Below are 20,892 nucleotides of genomic sequence, written 5' to 3' on the forward strand. Positions count from 1 at the left end.
AGAAAAATGAAGGCAGTTTGAATTTGTGAAAGTCTGAAATGAATTTTATATTGTATTTCCTCATTCTATCCCACTTTGGAAGAAGTGCCTTAGTTGCCTCTACATATTCTCACTTCATCTCAGGGAAGAAAAAAATGTGCTGTTTATGGAGCAAATCACAGAACTTTTCAAAAATTATCTTCAGGAGAAGGTTACATACAGATTTCTCTAAATTCACATTAATGTCTTCAGAGTTCTGCTGTTACATATCTTTTCAAACCACATAAACTGAAACTAATATATACGTTTCTGCAGTTCCAGTAATTTTTATAGGAACGTTCGCCAGGTGCTTCTGCCTGTGTCCTGATTATATGTTTTTCATGTTTTCTTAATATGAAGTATAAATAAATATCTTTCCTTGTTTGTCCATCCTCTTTTGTGGTCCTCTCACATGATCTCATCCATGGACTTGAATACCCACTAGGGGTGAAGGTTATTTTTCTGTGGGAGCCCTGTATAATACCATTGCCAGTAAGCAGAAAGATTTAAAAGTAGAATTTCAAAGAAAGGGGTCTTAACAGCAAAAGAGGAACATCTGCGCTCCTCTCACTGACAAACTATGTGACAGCATGGAGAAGGGATGAAGAATGTAAAAAGTTAGCTCTGGAAAATGTTAAGATAAATAGTCACAGATAGACATGCTTTTTCATACGTTCTGTAAACAAGGTAGTTTGAATTGACCACAGAGAAGGACAGACAGGAATTCAACAAAACCAGTATTGTGTGAAAATCACTCTACTACATCAGTTCCCATAGGACAAAATGATTCAATTTGCAACCCATCAATCATTTGGCATAATAATGGAAGTAAATGCATCGTAACAGAGGGCTGTCACAGGATTAATGTCTTCTACTTTGGAAATAAACATTTTGGGATTGCTCCAGTATTTATTTTCCATAAAACAGATAATTATAAAATAAATAATTGGTTTTACTATGGCATTTATGTGGCAGCAGGAAACCATTACTTGGTGACATTTTATTTCAACAGCATTATCGCTAAAGAAAAAAAAAAGGAAAAAAGGCTGAATACTTGTGGATGTCTGTCACACATTCCATTTACTTAAATAAGAGCCACTGACTGACAACAAGTAATGTCATTTTAAGGGAAATCAAAAGGCAGTAAACTAATCCTATGCAGTTGTCTTCATCTGCAGATTTCTGGACTTTTGATATTTTAGCATGATATTCATAGAAGACCTACACACTTTTAAAAAATATCTAAAAATTTACAATTAATAAGCTACTTATATTTTGCACCTCAACTAAAGCTTGCTGTGGGGTAGAAAGGCATCTATTGAGACTTTTTTTATAGGGATGATCGATGAAGTATTTGATTACAAATGTCAACAAAAATACAGAAAACATACCATCGAAAATCCTGTCCTCCCATGTTTCCTTTCAATAGTACTACTATAATTCAGCAGTTTCAATTCCTTGAAATGCATGGCCACATTGCCTCCATTTTTGAGAAATACTGAATTATTTTATTTTTTTCCCCAGTTTGACACCTGAATAAACTGAAAAATAATCTATGTTAAACTAATTGAAAACTGCCACATGCTATCAGATTTCACGTGCTAGTCAGAATTTTTATCTCTTCAAACGTCTAACTCAAATTTGTAACTCAACTCAAACTGAAACTCAATGCATCTCAAAAAGTTCAAGAAACTCAGGTATCATGCCTAAGCCTATAGATCAGGAAGGAAAAGTATGTGCAGTCCTGCCTATAACGACCTCTCACCAGTGGCAGACAGAACCCATAAAAGACTGATCCATTGTGAGAGATGGAGTTATCCATCAAATTCCTTGGAAATGCAATTCTCAGCTTTGGTTTGCTCCAGTTTGGGGTAGGAGTCTGGATTCTGTTCATCTTTAGTTTAGTCATTTCAGTTCATCTTAGTTAGTCATTTTAAGTTAGTACTGTTCATATGAGACAGGCTAGCAATTTTGTACACCTCTAGATCTTCTCAACTGCTTGCAGAAACTTGTTTAAGCATCTGCTTAGCTCTCATAAAGCACCTGAAGACATACCAGGTTGAGCCAACCATCTACTAAAAATCTGCATAATAATTTAACAGTGCAAATGTTTCCAAAGGGAAATATATGTAGTATGACCAAAGTATTATGCAAATTTTGTTTTTACAGTGATTTAGCCCTGCCATAATATCTTATGCCATTATACAAGCAGTGCATTAAGCCATGTCATTGCTGACAAAAGCAGGCAAGAGCTGCACCAGGTATCCTGCAGTCTCAGCCTGAATGTATGGATGCCTTAGGGGCACACTACCTATTAATTTAAAATTCTGAAACTAATTATGTATGTCAGGGTGACCTCTTTCTAATCTACATTCATCACAGAACACAAGCCTTCTGTCTCCGTTGTTCCCATAATAAAATAGCTGTTGATAGACTTATATAATTGACTGTATCTGAAGCGGACTCATACCATGGTGCTACATTCAAATTGTATGTAATCCCAGCTGAATAAAGATAAGCAAAAATAATCCAACTATCTCAAGTAATTAACTTCTAAGGTTTCATAGTAACATTGGAAAAAAATTATTACCCATGATCTTAAAAACAACGTTGCAGAGTATATAGAAGTCACATTCATTGCCGAGCTACCAAGAAATTATTTGCAACATTTAAAGATACATGTAGCATAAAATATATTCACTTCTATTTATTTATCCCACACGTAGCTTGACATGTTAAAGACACATTGATGAAATATGCACCTATATATAGAAAGGCCCCTGAACTTGACACTGGGATTTTTAGAGGTGCCTAAAAGAATTAAGTACCTAATTCTCATTGAATTCTAAAGGAAACAGAGAAGAAAATCCCAGTTAACGTTTCAATAACAGGAGAATTTTGTTAGAGCATGCATCTTCCGCTGGACTTCTACCCACATTACAATGAAAAATACACAGAAAAAAGAGCTGCTGTTGCCGCCTTCTCCAGCCTACCTTGGAGAACCCCTTGGAGTTGCTCTTAATCACTTTACTTTAAGAGAGACCAGACTTACAAACAGTCCATTTATATGCCCAGCTCAGAATACTAACATGATGAAATCCCAACATCCTCAAGTTCCCTTTTCTTTGGCACTGTGATTTTCAGTGAGGCTTATGATTGAGGGAATTCCCAATGACTTGAAAATAATTTAGGCAGTGTTTCTGAAAGCGTCCAGCTCTGTACACCTGCCCACTTTGTGAGTAGTCCCACAATCTTAAGCCAAGCTACTCAGATACATGTAAGTCTTCACAGGATCGTGTCTACTGAAGAGCTTAAAAAGGCAGCACTGAAAAAAACCAACCCAAACAAATTCACTGTATTGCATGTTTGAACAGCGAGACGAAATTGAAAGATCGTCATTAAACAGAGATTGATCTCTGAAATATCCTAGCGCAACGAGCACGTGTACTCTAAGGAGACCTCAAAGCTGCAATACAGACTGAGATACAGAGTGCAATAAGCAATCAACAAAACAAGCCTCATAATAATAATATGAGGAGACATGACAGATACATCTTTTTTGAGGCATATTGAATTTCTAGTGTTCAGGAACAGAGTTTAGCGAGGCAAGAATTCATCTGTTTTTCCTCTTAGACAGAAATTATGAGTACAGCTACACTACAGAAAACTGGAATAACACATGAAAAGATGTGAACAAGATTCACCTTAAAGGTAAAAAATATGTTTATACTTGGAAACAAATATTAACTTCTATTGCAAGGAGACCATCAGATAGATGTCTTTTAAAAATCACAAAAGCAGTCTGTTCTGTATAAATGTTGCAATGAAGAGAGGAGGAGAAGATAAATGCATTAACCAATCTGTGTGATATTTTACCATAAATATTTTATTTAATCAGTTAAAAAATTAATTTAACATTTAATAATCAGTTAAAAACATTATCATTTTCAATAAATAGCTCAATGTGAGCTCCTATGATAAACCTCTGAGCTATAACTGTAGAACAGCTACGTGCTTGAACCAAACCAAAGCTTTCCCACTTCTGTGTGTATCTTATTCACCGTATCAATTCTACTCTGCAGTAACATTACTGTTTCTCTCCTATTTAAAGCCTGATTTTTCCCAATATTTATTTATGCTGCTAATTAAATATTCAGACTTTACGGAAACACATTCATTTGCACAGTGGAGCGCTCCATCAGAACCCACCTCCTCTGGAAATGACGGACACTCCACTTTTTAAAGGCTTCATGCTTTTCTAGAAGAAACACTTCAGACAAACATTATTTGGCTCAACAAAAATGTAGCTGGAAGAAGTTCTATGGTATCTTACACAGACCATACTAGACAATCTAATCATCAGCTTTGGGGAATCTAGCCCACAGCTATGAAATAACTCCCATCGGTCTAAGGACCTATGTTCGCCACGTCAGGTAAAGATGAGGGGGTTTTGGCCTCATCTGCTCCTATAGATGCACTTGTATGTCATTTCCAAATAAGGCATTCCCCTGAATACATTTTCTACATTGGAGAACAAGCACATGTAACTTCCTGCACTGCACTGCTGGTAGGATCCAAACACTATGGTAACAGATGCACTGTAAGGATAAGACAGAATAACATAGCATAGCACAGAACATCTTCCTATAATCCTGGAAACCTGAGGAACCACTAATTTATGACTAAGGTTAATTTTCATACAGCTTAGTCACATATTTTACCCATTTGAAATGTCAATCACTAACATCCTAAGAAAACATGAACAGATCATGTTTATTGAAAAACGCATGTGAAGTTTACTGAATGCAAAGCTGAGTTCCTGTAACAATACTACTAAATGGGACTAGTGAATCTGGGTTTAGAAAATTCCCCGTTTAGTTTCAGAAAAAACATAGAAGTCAACTTACTTTCCCAAAGACTGGTATTGTGCACTCCCTGAAAGGAGTTTCTCTGTAGAAGTCACTTTCGATATTTCATACTTAGTGGCCTCTCCGAAAAACAAAAACATACCATTTCAGAAAACATTCACAAAATATCAAGTACTACAATAATTGAGCAAGTATTTCTTCAAAAAACCAGTCAGCTTATCTAATGCTTACTGTTTATATTCTTCATGTTCTTACTATAACTTCCACAAAAGATGGCATTTCTTTGTGAGATTGCAGTGCTTTAATTATTTTTTAGACTTCCTACATGTAAAGTGACACTTTTCTCAAGGCACACTTTTACCTTCTTTGTTTGTCTGTTTGCTTGGGGGTTTTTTTGTAAGCTTTTGTTTTTACCTCTGGCATGTTTGCACCATTGCCAAGTTCTGTATATTTTTGTCAGTTATATACAAGCCTCCTTCCAGTGCTTTTCACCACTGCTGTATCAACAACAGTTCCAGACTACAGAACAATTTCCAATTAGAAGAACACATTCTTATTTCTTTCATTATTGACAAAAACATTTCCAAGGAAAGATGCAAGCAAATGATAGGTATGTCTGGGTGAGTTTTTTGAAGTAATGGCTCAAGTACAGAAACACTCAAATCCTACAGACCTTTAAGATATCTAGATGTGCAACTCCAGAGCTGAAGTTTTGTTCTCATATTATGGAGCTAAGCTACGAATGAAGAAGCTGAAATTCCAAACTGTGACGCATCCAGAAGTCATAATAGACATACCAGTCTTCTGTCTATCCTTTGGACATCAATGTCCCTACTGAAGCTCTCAGAAATTTTCTAATATACCAGACAAGTTCTAGTACATAAATAACCTTATTATAACATTGATGGGTTGGTTCCCTTCTTGCCAATATAATACAACAGTTGCTAATACAGAAATCATTATTAACACAATGGGAACGTCATTAGCACACAATAGTTTTACTTTATTAACAACCTGCTTCTACTTCAGCAATTCTGCTGTAATTTAAGTGATGTCCCCATTACAGTGGTGAATCATGTTTTCATTAATACAGCAAGAAAGCCATCAATATGAAAATTGCTTATGCTGAATCACATTAGGTAATGTACTTATCATACTATCTAGGGGTTGATTTTAACCCAGGTACTGAGCAATCTGTGAAGCAGCAGCTTCCAGTGGTATCACCATCCCAATGTTCCCTCAGTGGCTTTTATTATCCTTTTGTGAAGAGTTTTGAATCATTTTTAACACGGCACAAAACCCACATTGTTTTCCAGGAAATATCTCTATTTTACATGCAGAATGTTGCATTTAGGAAACCCCAAAGCACACCCACCTCTTCTCATAGGTAAGAGACGATTCTTAAGAGATTCAGGAATGAAAGCCACCTTGAAACTTGCTAGAATTTGAGGTCCTGAGTAATCTGAATTATTTTTAAATCTTTTTTTTTTTTTTTTTTTTTTTTAAACTAAACACATAAAGCATCTGTGCTCAGCTCAGCATTCAATGAAGGGCACATACTGGCAACCCCAAAGTCTCTCCCTTAACAGTAATTAACTTCCAATTCTCAACTTTATATTAAAGCAATGTTCTCTCCAGACATTCCCCAGCATAGATCTACCATAACAGACGATGGCTCTCCTCTGTAATTCCCTTCCAAAACCAATCCCTCATTCCTTGCACAGCTATAATCTAATAGTTTTGGGGCTGTGTAATGTGAATACACGGAAATAATAGAATGAACTCTTCATTGAATGTGTCTTCATCTCAGAGTGTTTGCATATCTTTTCAGCACTTATGAGTATATGCTAGGCTAGGGAATGGGTTTGAATTAGCAACCTTAACTTTTTTTTTTTTTTTTAAACAGAATTCTTTTGTCGACCTACTTTAAAACATAAGATGATGTCTATTCTGATAGAAATTTTCTCCCAGAATTATCACTACCAGTGGCAAAACAGCATGGTAAGTCAGAACTTTACCATCCACAGTATCACAAAAAAGCACATAGTCTTTCAGAAGCTTTCTCTGGTTCAGGAGGCAAATATTTGATTTGGTCTACAGTAATGACAACACCCATGCACTGCAGACAGAACTAATCTGGACTTTACTATACGTAGTCCACCAGGGTATCCAGAGCTTCTTTAGACTATTCCTTCTTTTTCTTCCCCTGTTCACACTAGCATAATGCCAGATAACATCTTAAATGAGATTTACATTGAATTCCAAAGTAGTGAAGAGTGAAAAATAAACATATTGAAGTTATAAAGTGCTAAGTACAGTGATCATCAGCCATTTGCATTATATTGCATTATAGTTGTACTTTTCAGAGGAGAGAGGATAGTCATTCTCATCAGGAAATTAAAGAAACATCTGAACAGAACCTCTCTATACAAATGATCTGTTGTGATTAGAATTCACTGCTGAATCTGTACATTTATTTCCTAGGACTTAATCCTGAAGTCCAAAGTTAAACTTCTAGGCGCAAAGCTTAAGAACATTGAGAAGTGGTTGCAAAGCTGGATCAGTCCCTTCAACTATCCCATTGATGATAATTCAGGAAGCCATAACTGTTTTTCAAACGCTGTCACAAGAACTTCTTCAACAGCTCTTAATGAATTTTCTATAGCACCTCTCTATAGCATTTGCACTTCTTTTGTTGCGAACTTCTTTTTTAGTAATCGAAGCTAGGAGCTACATACCTACCTACTTCCCCATTAGCAAGTAACCGATGACTCCTGAAGTATTTACCATTACAGTCCTTTACAAAAAATAACAAAATGGGAATTTTGTCTTTTTCTTAAAATGGATAGTACTTAACAAGTTCTCATATAACTTTATTTAAGCCCTTGCAAGTGGGAATCTTGTCATCTCCTATAGGTAAAGATTGTCCCTGCCTTTTTCTTTCAGTGTCAAAGGCAGGGTTTTGTGCATGCCCATTTGTTGCAATCAGGTGCAATAATTCTAGGTTTGTCAGTGAAGAGCGTAGAGCCTGCAGAACATAACAGCTTATCTATGAGTCATGTGACTGATCCAACTCCATCATTAACTTACACCTCCTACAGCACATACAGAGCCAATGCCATGCTCAACATATACTTATGGTTTTCTCACACAAGACTATGGACTGATGCTTACCGTTTTGCTGAGTTTGAACTGCTTGGTGGAAACTGATCTTGCCGAACATCTGCCTTGGCTTACTTTTGTTTATTTGTTTACTTACTTAATATCAGTCAAAATAGTATCACATTCCCGGAGATTATACTTATTCCAAGAATGAAGTGGTGGGAAAAGACACGTGTCACTACTGATGTTGAAATCAATCTGCTATTTTTATGCTAAGAAGCTTCAGAAGTACCTCTAAGTTTCACAGTGATTACCTCACGATGAATATACACAAGGAGCTGTTTTACTATTGTGATTTCATAATTTCTGCTTGAATTTGCAACTCTAACATTACAATGTATCTGTATACTTTACGCTGTATGAGATGACACCAAAAACATCTGCTTTTAAACCTTACATTTTAACAAATCAGAGAAATGCTAGTACTTTGAAAAAAATTCAGAAACTGCGTATGACGAATAAATAAGTTATGCAGAAGCCTTAGTACATACTGTAGGCAACCCGTATGCTAATAAATTATACAGCACACTATACTTCTTTAAAGTTGCATTTTCTGCTGCAGGGGCTGGTGTAAGAGCTAGTTGGAAGGAAAGTATATTTTATCAATTTTTCCCTTCTTCCAAGACAGAGTGAGCCATTAAAAAAATAATTTCTTGAGCTAATTTGAAGTGGTTCAAGTAGACCTGTATGCCAGCTAGTAGTAGATTTTATACATTTTTTTTTTTAATAATTGTATTTTTAAGACCCTCCAAAAAATATATTTTTCCTTGTAATCCACTATTTGTGATTCTGGGTGGACCACATTATAAATGTGGCAATAATCACACTTCTGGTATAACCTGCTCACACAACATAAGACAGGTAGGAACACAGGAAAATAGCGCACTAGAGCTTATCGATGTACAGCTGTCAAACCTTTTATTCATCTCAAGGTTTGGTGGTTTCTGGACAAGTGCACTATGGCTGAAATCCCATTGCAGAAGTAAAGCTTTCAAGGTGAAATAGTATTTCATTTTCATTATCATGAAAGAAAAGAAGAAGAAATGTCTGCAGTAGCAGAATGCCACAATAATATGTTAAGACTGGCAATTTTGTGACATTGTTAAGTGTAAATAGAATGGTGTTCATTGCTGTCTTTTCCCTTCCTCCTGATCCCCATTTGTTTCCTTTTCTTTCTCTGCACTCTTCCAGCAAACAGAAGTTATAAACAAGAAATGTTGCACCAACAAGATGTGTTTTTGAGGCATTATTCAGAACACCACTGCCTTCTCTGGAAATAACAGCCACTGCTTTGTCTCAGGTACTTTACGAAGAAAGACAGAAAACGGTGAAATAACCTTATTGTTACACATTAAGCATAACAATATTTTTACATATTAAAGAACTAAATTGCAACATTTTTTCTGGTGCAAATCAACTCTCTTCTGGAAGAAGGCTGCCCTCTGTCCTTAAGCCTATAAATTTGTCACAACACTGTTCCCAGTACTGCTTTACCAAACATGAAAAGCAGCAGCTAAATCTTCAGTGTAGCAGTAAAGCAGGGGCTCCAGCTGTCAATACTCTTAAGTCCTTTACACTTCAGCTAGCAGGGTCCTCTGCTGAACAACTGTCTGGAGGGAGCACTACCAGACAACACACATTTTATGACCGTATCTACCCGTTAGGTTTCTGTACTGCTGAATGAAACAAGGAAGGGAGCGTGGGGCGGAAAAAATCAACCAATCCCAGTACTGCTCAGAACAAACTGGTAATGTAGAGAATTTTTTCCCCCCCCTAATTCCTCAACAGAGAACTAGTATTATATGTTACAGAAAGCTCCCCAGATTTGGTTGACTGAAATCATGAACAGGAGGTCTACCACAGATACAAGAAGCACTTGCACCATGCAGTACATTTTTAGTCTGAACACCAGGCTTCCCAGGAGAGGCCCATATTGGGCTATGTTAGGAGGGGGTAAAAAATAAGGCAGAAGAATTGTTAAGACAATTATTTTCTTACCTTTTCTCTCAAGCAAGAGGAAGGTCTTTTTAAGCTCCTGAAGAAGTTAATACAGAACTGCTTCTTCTGAAAAAGAAGCAAACAGCTTTTAAAAAACTAAATAAACTAGGCTTTAAAGCCTTTATTTTCTTTCATATCCCAAGAACTGATCATAATAAATGCTTCTATGATGAATTTCACCCATTTTTCTGGGTTTCATTTTAAGCTGCCGAAACATTTTCTTTTGCTGTTTTAGGTTTAAGCAGATGTACCCACACTTTCTGGTTGTTAAGGAGATAAGGTTCAGGCAATCGTTCCTGTATGAATTCTCTGTGTTTGTAACTGTTGCTTGACCTACGTTTTCAAGTATTTGTTATTCAGCTTATAATGTAGTTAATTTGGTCACATTATACTGGTTCTGTTCCTTTAGTGGTGAACTGAAACATCAAACACACCCTTGGGTAAAATTCATGCGTTGTCATTCATGCCTGCTCACATATGATTACATGCATTCACACGAAAACTAGGAAGTCTCAATATTCAAATAGCCAAACATAAAAGCAATTAAAACAAAAGTAAACACACAGAGAAAATCTAACATCCCCCTGCCTTTACCCCAGCAACAAATGTTTCCAGATGCCCTTGCTGCAGATAGAGTGACCATAAGTCTCATGAGCTTCCGAACCATGTTAATACACTGCATTAGAATTATAAAATAGAAAGGTAACTAATTATTAGAATAGAGTGAACCCACTGTCTGAGAAACAACTCTCACCCACCATTCTTAAAAGCAAAGCAAGAAGTCTGAACAGAAGAAAATTAAGGAGAAACTTTCAGGCATCCTAGCAGGAAAACAAGCAACATAACAAATCAGTACACACAAAGACCACTAGACAATATGGATTTTCTGGCTCTCCACCATCACCAGAACAACGAAATAAACTAAGACATACATTGATGCATATCCTCTTTTGGCTAGGCAGGATATGAAGAAAAAAATGGAAAAGTGGGGATGAGCATGGAGGAAACTATACAAAAAGATGTAGGCATCGAAGAAACTATTTTAATTACTTAAGAAAATAAGACATGGGGGGGGTGGAGTCAGTGGGCGGAGAGTCAGGAGGGCCAACTTCAAACCCTGTGGCTAGTGATCATAAATAAATTTAGGACTCATTATGCCAAAACTCCCAACCCAGCCTTATCAGGGATTATATTCAAAACCCAGTCACTGATAGCTTCTTGTTTCCAGAGAAGGGAACTTGTGAGATCCAAGGAACAGAGAGAATTGAGACACCTAGCTAATAAAGTGCCTCAATAATACAGTACCAGAGACTGTGGTAATCACTAGAGTAGAAGGGAAGAGGTTTATTTAGGGCAAAATCAACGGTTATCTTCCAAATACTGAAAATATAACCATTAGGAACAGAGAGGAGGTCAATGCAAAGGAAAGCAGGTTTAGCCAAAAATCCTTCCCAGGGATGATGCCTCCACCCAGATGCAATGGAAATGACCCAGGGTCAAGCACTACATAAGGCAGGCACCGCAAGGCTGTGACAGTTGACCTCAGGATCACATAAAGGTCCCCATTTCGTTAAGCAGTGAAGAGTTTATTTAGTAGTACAGAGTCTGGCCTGGAGGATATCCAATCAGAAGCCACCCTGGCTATCTGCAGAGTCATCCAGAAGTGGCTTTCTTGACATGGACTTCCCTGCTGTCCCCGTTCGGCTGCAAAAAAGGGGGGGCGGGACTGCCAGAACAGCTAGAAAGAGGCCTGTGACAGAGCTGGTGCCACCTACCAAACCCTGGGAAAGCTTCATGGTACAGAAAGCAGCCACCTCTCCTCCCTTACCACACAGGCACGGCCAGCCTGACAGGGAGAGAGGGCAACTCTGACCCTCCTTCCTCTCCTCACTTCCTCCCAGAGACTCGTGGCACCTACAACACCTCTCCTTCCTACCTGATCTAATTTTATAACAAATCACTACTTTACAGTACACCTATCAGTCTATTGCCCATTATTTCACAGAAAATTTTGGTATTTGTCATGACCTTCTGGGTGGCGGTAACACGAAGTGCTGTTTCCCACACGCTGCTGAGGGGAGCAGCCTGCAGCAGGTCCTGCTCCCACCACAGCCACGCAGCCTCTGCCTTCTCCTCAGCAGGCAACTGCCTCTCACTACCATTTCCCTCAGAAAAGGGTGACATTTTGGCCACGGCAGGAATACGGAGGCGCAGCACACCCTGAAAACCCCGCTGGCCGTTTCTCGACAGCATGAGAATCGCTGCCCTGCCTGAGGGCATTAACTGCCCCGTCAGGCTGGAGCCCACCTCTCCAGGGCACCCGCTCCAACCAGCCGTGGCCGCCCGCGCCGGGCCGGGCCGGGCCGGGCCTCCCCTCCCACCAGCAGCCTGGGCAGGGGCAGCCTCACAGCGGGCAGGAGAGCTGAGGGAGGGCGGGATTGTCCTTGACGGGCTGAGCGGAGGGAAGGCCTGGGCCTTGCTCAGAGCCGCCAGCCGTGAGGAAACCTCCGAGACAGGCTTGGGTATGTGGGGGCTGAGGACGGGAAGGAACAAAGATTTGATTGCAGCCTGCTTAGTTCGGTTTCTTTAATTTACTTAAATTGAGCAGTATCATTTTTTCCTCTGTCTTTGTCATGTCCTAGTTTATTTTTGCACATTCTAGTCATTGGGTGAGTTCGGCGTCTCCGCTATGTGAGAGGAAGAGGAACAGCAGTAGTGGTGCTGCACCAGCCTCAATACAGGGCTCTGGCATAAAGAAATTCTGTTCAAAATAGCACACAAAAACCTGGGAACATATTAACAGTTTGAAATACTCACTTAGGCAGCAGTGAAAATGCTGCCCCAGTGCCCCAGACATTATATTTCTCAGCTGTAATCAACACTTTATGGCACCCAAATGTTTATTGCAGGAAAAAAGAAAAAAAAATTAATCTATATCATTCCCATCAAACACTGAGAGCCCTACAATATCACTGCACTATAGTATTAATGGATGGAGATGAATTGCTTGATGTTGCAATGGAATAGGGAACAGTATTTTATAGATCTGTGAAAAGCAAAACATTTAAAATATGGCAGAAAACTGCATCTCCAAGACACAAGAAACAACTCTGTTCCTAGGAAAGTTTGTCTCTGACCTCTTGGATACATGGTAAAGGGTAAGCCTAAAACATCTGCTGCAAGATAGGCTTCAGAGAAATCTAATTAACACCATGTCCAGGAATGATGAGAGCAGATGTATCCTGGATAAAGTCACTGACAGGAGATCTCTTTGTTATGCCAACACAATTTTAGCTTGGAAAGAAAAAGGTTTGGAAAAGTCTTCATTGAAAAAATCATGGAAGATTTAAATGACAAATTATGGCAAAGGAGGAAGAGAATCACATCTTATATTTAAAAAAAAAAAAATTACATGAGAGAGAAAGAAGCCGACAGGAGGGATCCCATCCTTACTTACACTGGACCTTGCAACTGTGAAGGTCAATGTATTAAAAAATGGCTGGAGACATCCTAGTGAACAGACTAGTGCACTGAGCTGATACAAATATTTTAGAGCCTGCTGATGGTGTTGACTGCGATTAAAGCCCAAATAATGGCCTCAAAATACTGAGAGCAGATAGCAGTGTCTTTTCTGCTTGCATTCAGCAGTAAACCAAGCTGAAAATCAGCTTGGAATTTGCATGACTTCATTGCTAACGCTGTTCAGGATAAGATCACTGCAATCTACAATAAACTGCTCTGTCACCTAAACAAGAAGGAATCCAGCACTTTTTTTTTTTTTTAAACACTGCCATTTTACAGCTTTGCAGCCCCCTTAAATAAAAACAAACTCAGACCCATTTTTGAGTGCAAGAGATTAATCTCTCACTGTTGCATTTATAGCATACCCTTTAAGGTGATTTTCACTTTATTGATTGGCATTGCCCAAATCTATTTCATTGCCTCCCCAAAGGACTAAACTCACAGAGGAAGATAAACAAAAAATATCAAGTTCATCATGTTTAGAACTGCTTCTCGGCATCTGTGCTGCCTCTCTTCCCAACCACCTTTTGCTGATAGGCTTTTCAGAGTCATTTTCAGAATGACTGAAAAGAAGCAATGGCAGCCAGGTTTGCTTTAAGTTTTGTGATATGTGTCTGAAAGATTAATGTTTTAATCAAAAGAACCTTGATTGAATTTTCTGATAGAAAATTGTTCATAAGCACATGTGCCCCTTATTTTTTGATCCTAGGTTCGTTTTCTTGTTTACAGTGAGACACTGTATGTAGAGGAGGAAAAGAAAAGAATGGAGATGCTAAACCCAGGCAGTGCTCAGACGTGTCGTGCTTAAATGGTAGGTGGCAGCACAAAACAAGCTGGCAGGCTCAGGCTTCATGTTCATTTTAGTGCCAGCTTGGACAACAGTTCTCCTCCTTGATCAGAGTTCACAGGTTCCCATAAATAACAAGTGATTTCATTGTACTGTCCACTAAATATTTTAGTTATGACAGGTCATGTTTCAGGAATGAAAACAGATATGACACAGATCACAAGTAACATGCTCATTCATTTTGACTTACAATTAAAAAATTGTCACCTCAGTGTTATTAAATGGTTCCAAGGAGATTGATTTTTTCAGTTTTTTTCAAGTAGAGGCATGCACTAGAACAATCTTTTGATCACATATTTATAGAGTAACTAGTGTCTAGTGGGTAGAGAGGAAGCTGGCAATGAAGCTTCCCGAATTTTACTTTTAAGCTCAGCCATTGATCTCTGTGTTGCTTTTGGCAAGTCACTTTTTGCGTTAGAGTTGATCTAAGCATAAAATACTGTAAATAATGCAGGTGTGCTGAAGTCTATTTAATCTCTGTAAATCATTTTGCAGGATTTAAGCAAAGAAGATGCCCAAACACCACTGTGATAGGAGAGATAAAATCCCAAATGGACTAGAAAACCCAGTACTGTGTTTATTGAGGTTTCAAGGGTCAGTCTCAAAACAAGCAATTTTCAATTATCATTCGCATACTACCTGCATCTCCCTGATTTTTTTCATTAAAATGTTTCCTTCAGTCACTGACAAAATGACAGATTCTGTTAAGTGCTAATGGTAAGGGCAGCTGATTTTTTTCTTTTTTAGTTTCATGCCTGATTTTCCATCAACTTCAATCCTGAATAGTCCTTTTACATTATGATTTTGCATTCACTTTGAACAGACATAAATGAGAATACGCAGTTTAAGGTAGTGAAGAAGTAAGCTTTTGATGCAGAAATTTGAATAGTTCTGCAACTGTTATTTAGCTTTCATTTTAGTATCCTGAGATGGGATGGAAGGAGACATCCCATCTCCAGCATCCCATAATTGCTACAAATATGAAGGCAGAAAGCTATTTTCAGTTGGTAATTTCTGTGCTGCTTATATGTAATAGCAGTAGAAAAAGAAGAGATTAAGTTATACATCAGCCTTGGAAGGATGCTCCATGCTCAAGAGACAGTAAGAAAGAAGTCTTCAAGATGTTTAATGAAATACAGATATTGCCAAAAAGGAAGGAAGCAAAGTATCAGTAAAATACACATGGGGAGACAAAGGAAGCCAGTAGGGTGAAGAGCTCTGAAATGAATAAAAGAAACTTGGATTTGATGTCGAAAGAAATACAGGCTAAGAAGATATTAAAGAAGGGATGCAGGGTGACAAAAAAAATGAAGAAAATAAGGAAAACTTGGGGACAACATGTCTTGAGTGAAGTAACAGATTACAAACAGGCAGCAGCTGCAGTTTTAAGCAAGAAGCAAATGCTGAAAAAGAGAGCTGACAATACTTTGTAAAATAAGTAGAGACATGAAAAAAAAAGAAGTAAAACCAAATACACAAAGCATTGTTCTTTCTGAAATCCTATCTGTCATTCAGTTTTCGGATTCACCTCTTGTGATATTTATTCTTCATACCTCTTATCTTTCATATCCTCACCCTTTCTCCAACATTTAGCAAGAGTCTCTCAGCATTCTGCCCTTCTGTCCCACATTCTGTTAAGTGTTTCTTCCACAAACGCAACTCAGGCTCCATCTATGATGTCTTGTCATTCTTCTCTATCCTCCAGACCTATCTTTGTTCAGACTAAAAGAGTGAGCTGCATCTGTGACCTCTCCTCATGGATCTACATGATGCTACTTCCATAGAACTACCTGTATAACTAAGAGAGGACTCTTAAACCCTCATCCCTAACATCTTCCCTTATCTCTCCCATAAAACAAACCAACAAAGTACCTACAATCGTCTCAGCATCCCTATCCTGTCTTCTCCTTGGAGCCCAGGGCATTCTTTATAAATCTAACCTCTCTCTAGGACCTCATACCCAGAGCATGCCAAACCCCTACAGAACTTTTCTGCATGACATGCAAAATACATACGTAATTATGCAACCTTTCCTACTAGTCTGTGCAAACACCATTTTCCTAACTTAACTGTTTTTCCTATGTGCCCTTTCTTTAGGCACTTCCTCCTCCTCCTCTGTTACCTCAAACACAACTGCTTATCTTCATGTTCAAAGCCCTTCTTAGCCTGTGTCTATCTTACTCGGCTCTCACTGAGTATTAGGAGGTTAATCCCTGCCTCAGGTTAGCCCATGACCCCAGCATCTTTCATCTGCTTGTTACGTTTTAAACAAGCACTTTCTCCCCCACTGCTCTCACACTGGGAAGAGGTCCCATAAATATCCACCAAATTATTCCATGAGACATCTTCAAACACCTCTTTAAACCACGCTATGATGCCCACAAAAGTTTTAGCAAAGCACAAGCCACATGTTTTATAAGACCATAGCCAGCTAATACTGTTTCATGTGTTCCTGTACATCTAAATCTGTTGTATCCTGTCAAATACTTAAACGAGATACCTGTATAACCTCTTTTTGATCTGTGTTCATACTGTGTCTGGCATATATATGTGAATTTCCAGATGCTACTACATAGGGCTACAGTTCCTACGTGCTTTATTGTTAAATATATAAATATGTACTTTACTAAACCATGCAGGCATAAAGCCCTAATAGGTAGAATGGGGTCCTTGTCAATGAAGCCAAGATTTAAGTCACTGACTTCAAAATCTGGATTTTTACAACAGCTCTATTTTTGTCATAGTGCAAGTATTAAAAAAGAAGCTATACCTGAGTTTATGGGGAAGCAGTAATGAATTATAACACAAAACAACAGATACTGATTTATAGACTGACATGAAGAAAGCTTGTTGGTATTATCTGTATATGATTAGACTAACATCCACAGTTATAAGAAATGAGTAATTTCTTCCATTTTCTGTCTATTGCATGTTTATAATCCTTTCTTTTCCTAAAACAGGAAGTGTAAAGCAACCTCAATTCTAATTTGGAGCAGAAAGTTTATTTCCGGGAGATGTGCTATGTTTTTTAAATATCAACAATATGCAGGGGTTTTTATTAAAATAAAAATTTAGTGAAAATGCATGAACAAAACATTAAAGCTTCCAGTGCTTCAGAAGCCCTCAGCAGAATGGAGATTCACTTATTTACCAGACTTTGACATATGTTTGATTCCTTGAAGTCATATTTTAAAATAAGTGATAAGTCTGAAGAACCTCAGTGTTCTAAATGAAATCATTATTCTGCAGACTGAACCTAATGCTGAGGTAATGTAGAGTCTGACCTTTCCAAATAAATCTCTCTTAATAAATGTTCCTCTCTAGTCTCTGGAACAACAGAAGCCTCTAAGGCAGCAACAAACTAGGAACAAGGGCAAGATGCAATAGTGAAGCAAGAGGCAACATGATTTAAAGGTGAAAGGATTTGGACATGACCCTACTGGGCAAAAAGAGGCAGAGAGGCTACATTTTTCATCAGCGCCTAGGGCATCTTGTTTGCAGAGTGTGAACCTCTGGCGAACAGCTCACTGCAATTCCTGTGTTCTATTTTTGAATTTTATCAACTTGATTTTTATGTCAGAGAGATGAGAGGTACACTGGTTGCTGTACATCAATTTACATCAGGGAATTATCACTACACGTACAAGCCATTCATAATACCACTAGAGGTGCTATTATTTTTACCAGCATCAGTAAGTTTTAATTCCCAGGTATAAAGAACACTTCTTTTAAAAAGTTCCATATAAATATAAAATGAAATTATCCCACATAGACCCATCTTTGGTAGGAAGATGCTTTACTTTTTCAGTAAACCAGGGATAAAGGATTGCAACAGAGGTGAAACAGAAATGATGCTAATAACCTAACTGAAATGAATATTTGAGAAGAGATTTCCGGCAAGAGGATTAAACATAGGGGCATAGCAGGGGAGCCATCCAGAGTCTACAGGGCAGCACTAAGAACCCACTTAGGGCACTTTGGTGGAGTTCTTAAACAAATTGCGCCACTTACTGAGTCTAGGGAAAGTTCCTTTCACGTGTAATAGGCTGTAATGGTTCCTCCTTTGTTAGCCTGAGTATTTCAGACAAAGCAACTCCAGTTAGACACTGGTTCTGATTGGACACCTGTAGAGGTAATAGCATTCAATGACACATCTTCTGAGTGACAGGCCAAACACAAAAGGACTTTTCAATTGCACCTAAGATGAGGTTAAGATACACACACAGAATCACACACAGCAGAAATGCTGACAGAGAAGCACAGCAGAAAAGCAACTTGCTCATACAACTTAAACCCCCAGAACTATGTAGTTATCCTAAGATTTCAAAGTGATGCTCTCTGCTCAAAGCCATGCTGATGCTGCTTCTCCTAGATCTCTGCTATCCAGATGGATAGCAGCTATGCACCAATGGGGGCCCACACTGACTGTTCAGTCAGTTTTTACTGAAGAGTTTATTCTATGAGTTCATACTTAAAAAAGAAAATTCTGGATGGATTTTGTTTTTCTCCTTCAAACACTGAAAAGATTCTTTAACAGTTTGCATACAAGTACACTGCAATGTCCTCTAAAAATCCTTCTAAAGAAAATATATAAATAAAAATTCCTTGTACGTTTGGTAACTTTACTTTTATAGAGGACACAACGAGACCTATGCTGAGGTAATACTCCAGTTATGCATTCCTAAGTAATGAGCTTTATCTCTCAGGATCAATTTTCCATTAATAGCATTCAGTGCTCCATCCAACTTTCAAATTAATTTGACTTGTGAACCTAGGGTGTTCTGATGCTGCTTTTTAAACTACTGGAATGTAATGTCAACATAACACGGAAAAATTATAGCAGCAAGACTTTAATGGCCAAACTGATGCTACTGGAGTATTTTAAGGCAGTTTAATGGCAAGTAGACAGCGTAAATTCAGAAGACACTAAAAAAAAAAAAAGAAAAATTTTAAATACAGAGGTTTCTGCTGTTTCTACCTAAGCTGTTGAGTCAGTAAGATAAGTAATCTAAAACAGCATTTATCAGGATTGTCTGAGGCAAGAAAAGAAAGAGTGCTATGCTATTGATCTGCAAGAAGTTTATTTCTTCCACTCTGCAATGTTAAAGGAATCAATCTCTTAACTAAAGAAAAAATAACGGTATTGATAATCAAAATGATGGCTTAGCTTTTGTAGGACAATGAGTGGGTTGTATTGGTAGTGTAATAGCATAACTGCCAGGTTTGACTGTGTCTTTGACATGCCAGCTGGTAGGTTATGATTACTGGAATCAATTCTTGACAGTGAAAGAGACATCTCCAAAACGTTCAGTGGGACAACCAAATTATTAGGAGACTTAACTGCATTAATCTCTCAGTGTTGTGCATGGCACAGGTACATTTTATTACACATTGTCTAAAGGGCTGAGAACATACTCAAGTGAATGCAAATGAAATAACTGTAGTCAATGTCAGCTTGAAGTACATTTCTAGCCCAATATCTGTGGCTGTATACATGAGCTTGTATTCCTACATGCTCTATTTAATTTTTGTTTTGTTTTTTGAGGAAGGTTTCTTAGCGGGCGTTGTTTTGGTTTAAAAAACAAAACTGCTATACCAAAAAGAGAGTTTATTGGAAAAAGATGCTTAAACTTCTAGAATGATTAGCTTTGCCAGAATCCAATATCTTGTTACAGGAAACAAATATTAAACTGTTTCCACTTATCTAGAAATATACAGCAAAAAAGAAATTTCAATTTTTTTTCTTGACTTTCTAATAAAGAAGTAAATATCACCAAACATCAATCAACTTTAGGAATATTGAGGTTTTGGCTGTGATATATAAGTTACAACTATTTTAAGAGTCATAGTTAAAGATGCACACCAATGAATTTAATTCTTGAAAGTACTGAAAATACACTCTTATGTTCCAACAAAAATATTATCTCAAGGAAATAGTCTACCTTATTATTGAAAAAACCAGGACATCCGAGTTTATCAGTGAAATAAGAAAGTACAGGCACACTGAGAGTAAGTCCTGCAGATCTCTGGGTACAGGGGGCTATCTGGAAAGGATAAAAATAGGGGGGTTACTGTAAAAAAAAGTACACAGACCTTTAGAGTAACAATTGAGAAAGCCTGTCTTCTATGCAATTCATCAATGAACTGAGGCACAGATAACAGTAAGTGAGATTACATGCATCAATCCCTGACCTTTTCACTCTACTGTGACCCACAGTAGTCATCTTCCTGTAGCTATATCTGCATAAGAATTACAGCCTTTTTTCTGGTTGGTTTTTTTTTTTTTTTGTGGGGTTTTTTTCCCCTTTTTCTCTCCTTGGCCTTTTAGAAGATGATGCAACATGCTATTTTAGTTTAGGGGATGATCTGTCTTTACACCCATAGCAAAGGAGAAGAAACAGTAGGTACCACACAGTTGAGCCTAACAAAACAACATACTTGGGAGCTCCAACGAGCCACGTTGCAGCCACAGAAAGG

General features: G+C 37.9%; 1 long non-coding RNA gene across 2 annotated transcripts in view; it reads right to left on the bottom strand.

The window, feature by feature from the left end:
- Nucleotides 1-20,452, bottom strand: part of LOC127022070 (uncharacterized) — a 31,222-nt gene extending 10,770 nt beyond the window's left edge. For both annotated transcript variants that reach the window (XR_007767295.1, XR_007767294.1), the window contains exons 1-3: nt 20,358-20,452; nt 18,427-18,539; nt 10,047-10,112 (exon numbers count right to left, since the gene is read on the bottom strand). This is a non-coding gene — a long non-coding RNA (uncharacterized LOC127022070). The remainder of the gene's footprint in view (nt 1-10,046; nt 10,113-18,426; nt 18,540-20,357) is intronic.
- Nucleotides 20,453-20,892: the final 440 nt, after the last annotated feature.

This window comes from Gymnogyps californianus, chromosome 14 (assembly GCF_018139145.2).
Source record: "Gymnogyps californianus isolate 813 chromosome 14, ASM1813914v2, whole genome shotgun sequence".
Lineage (NCBI taxonomy): Eukaryota > Metazoa > Chordata > Aves > Accipitriformes > Cathartidae > Gymnogyps > Gymnogyps californianus.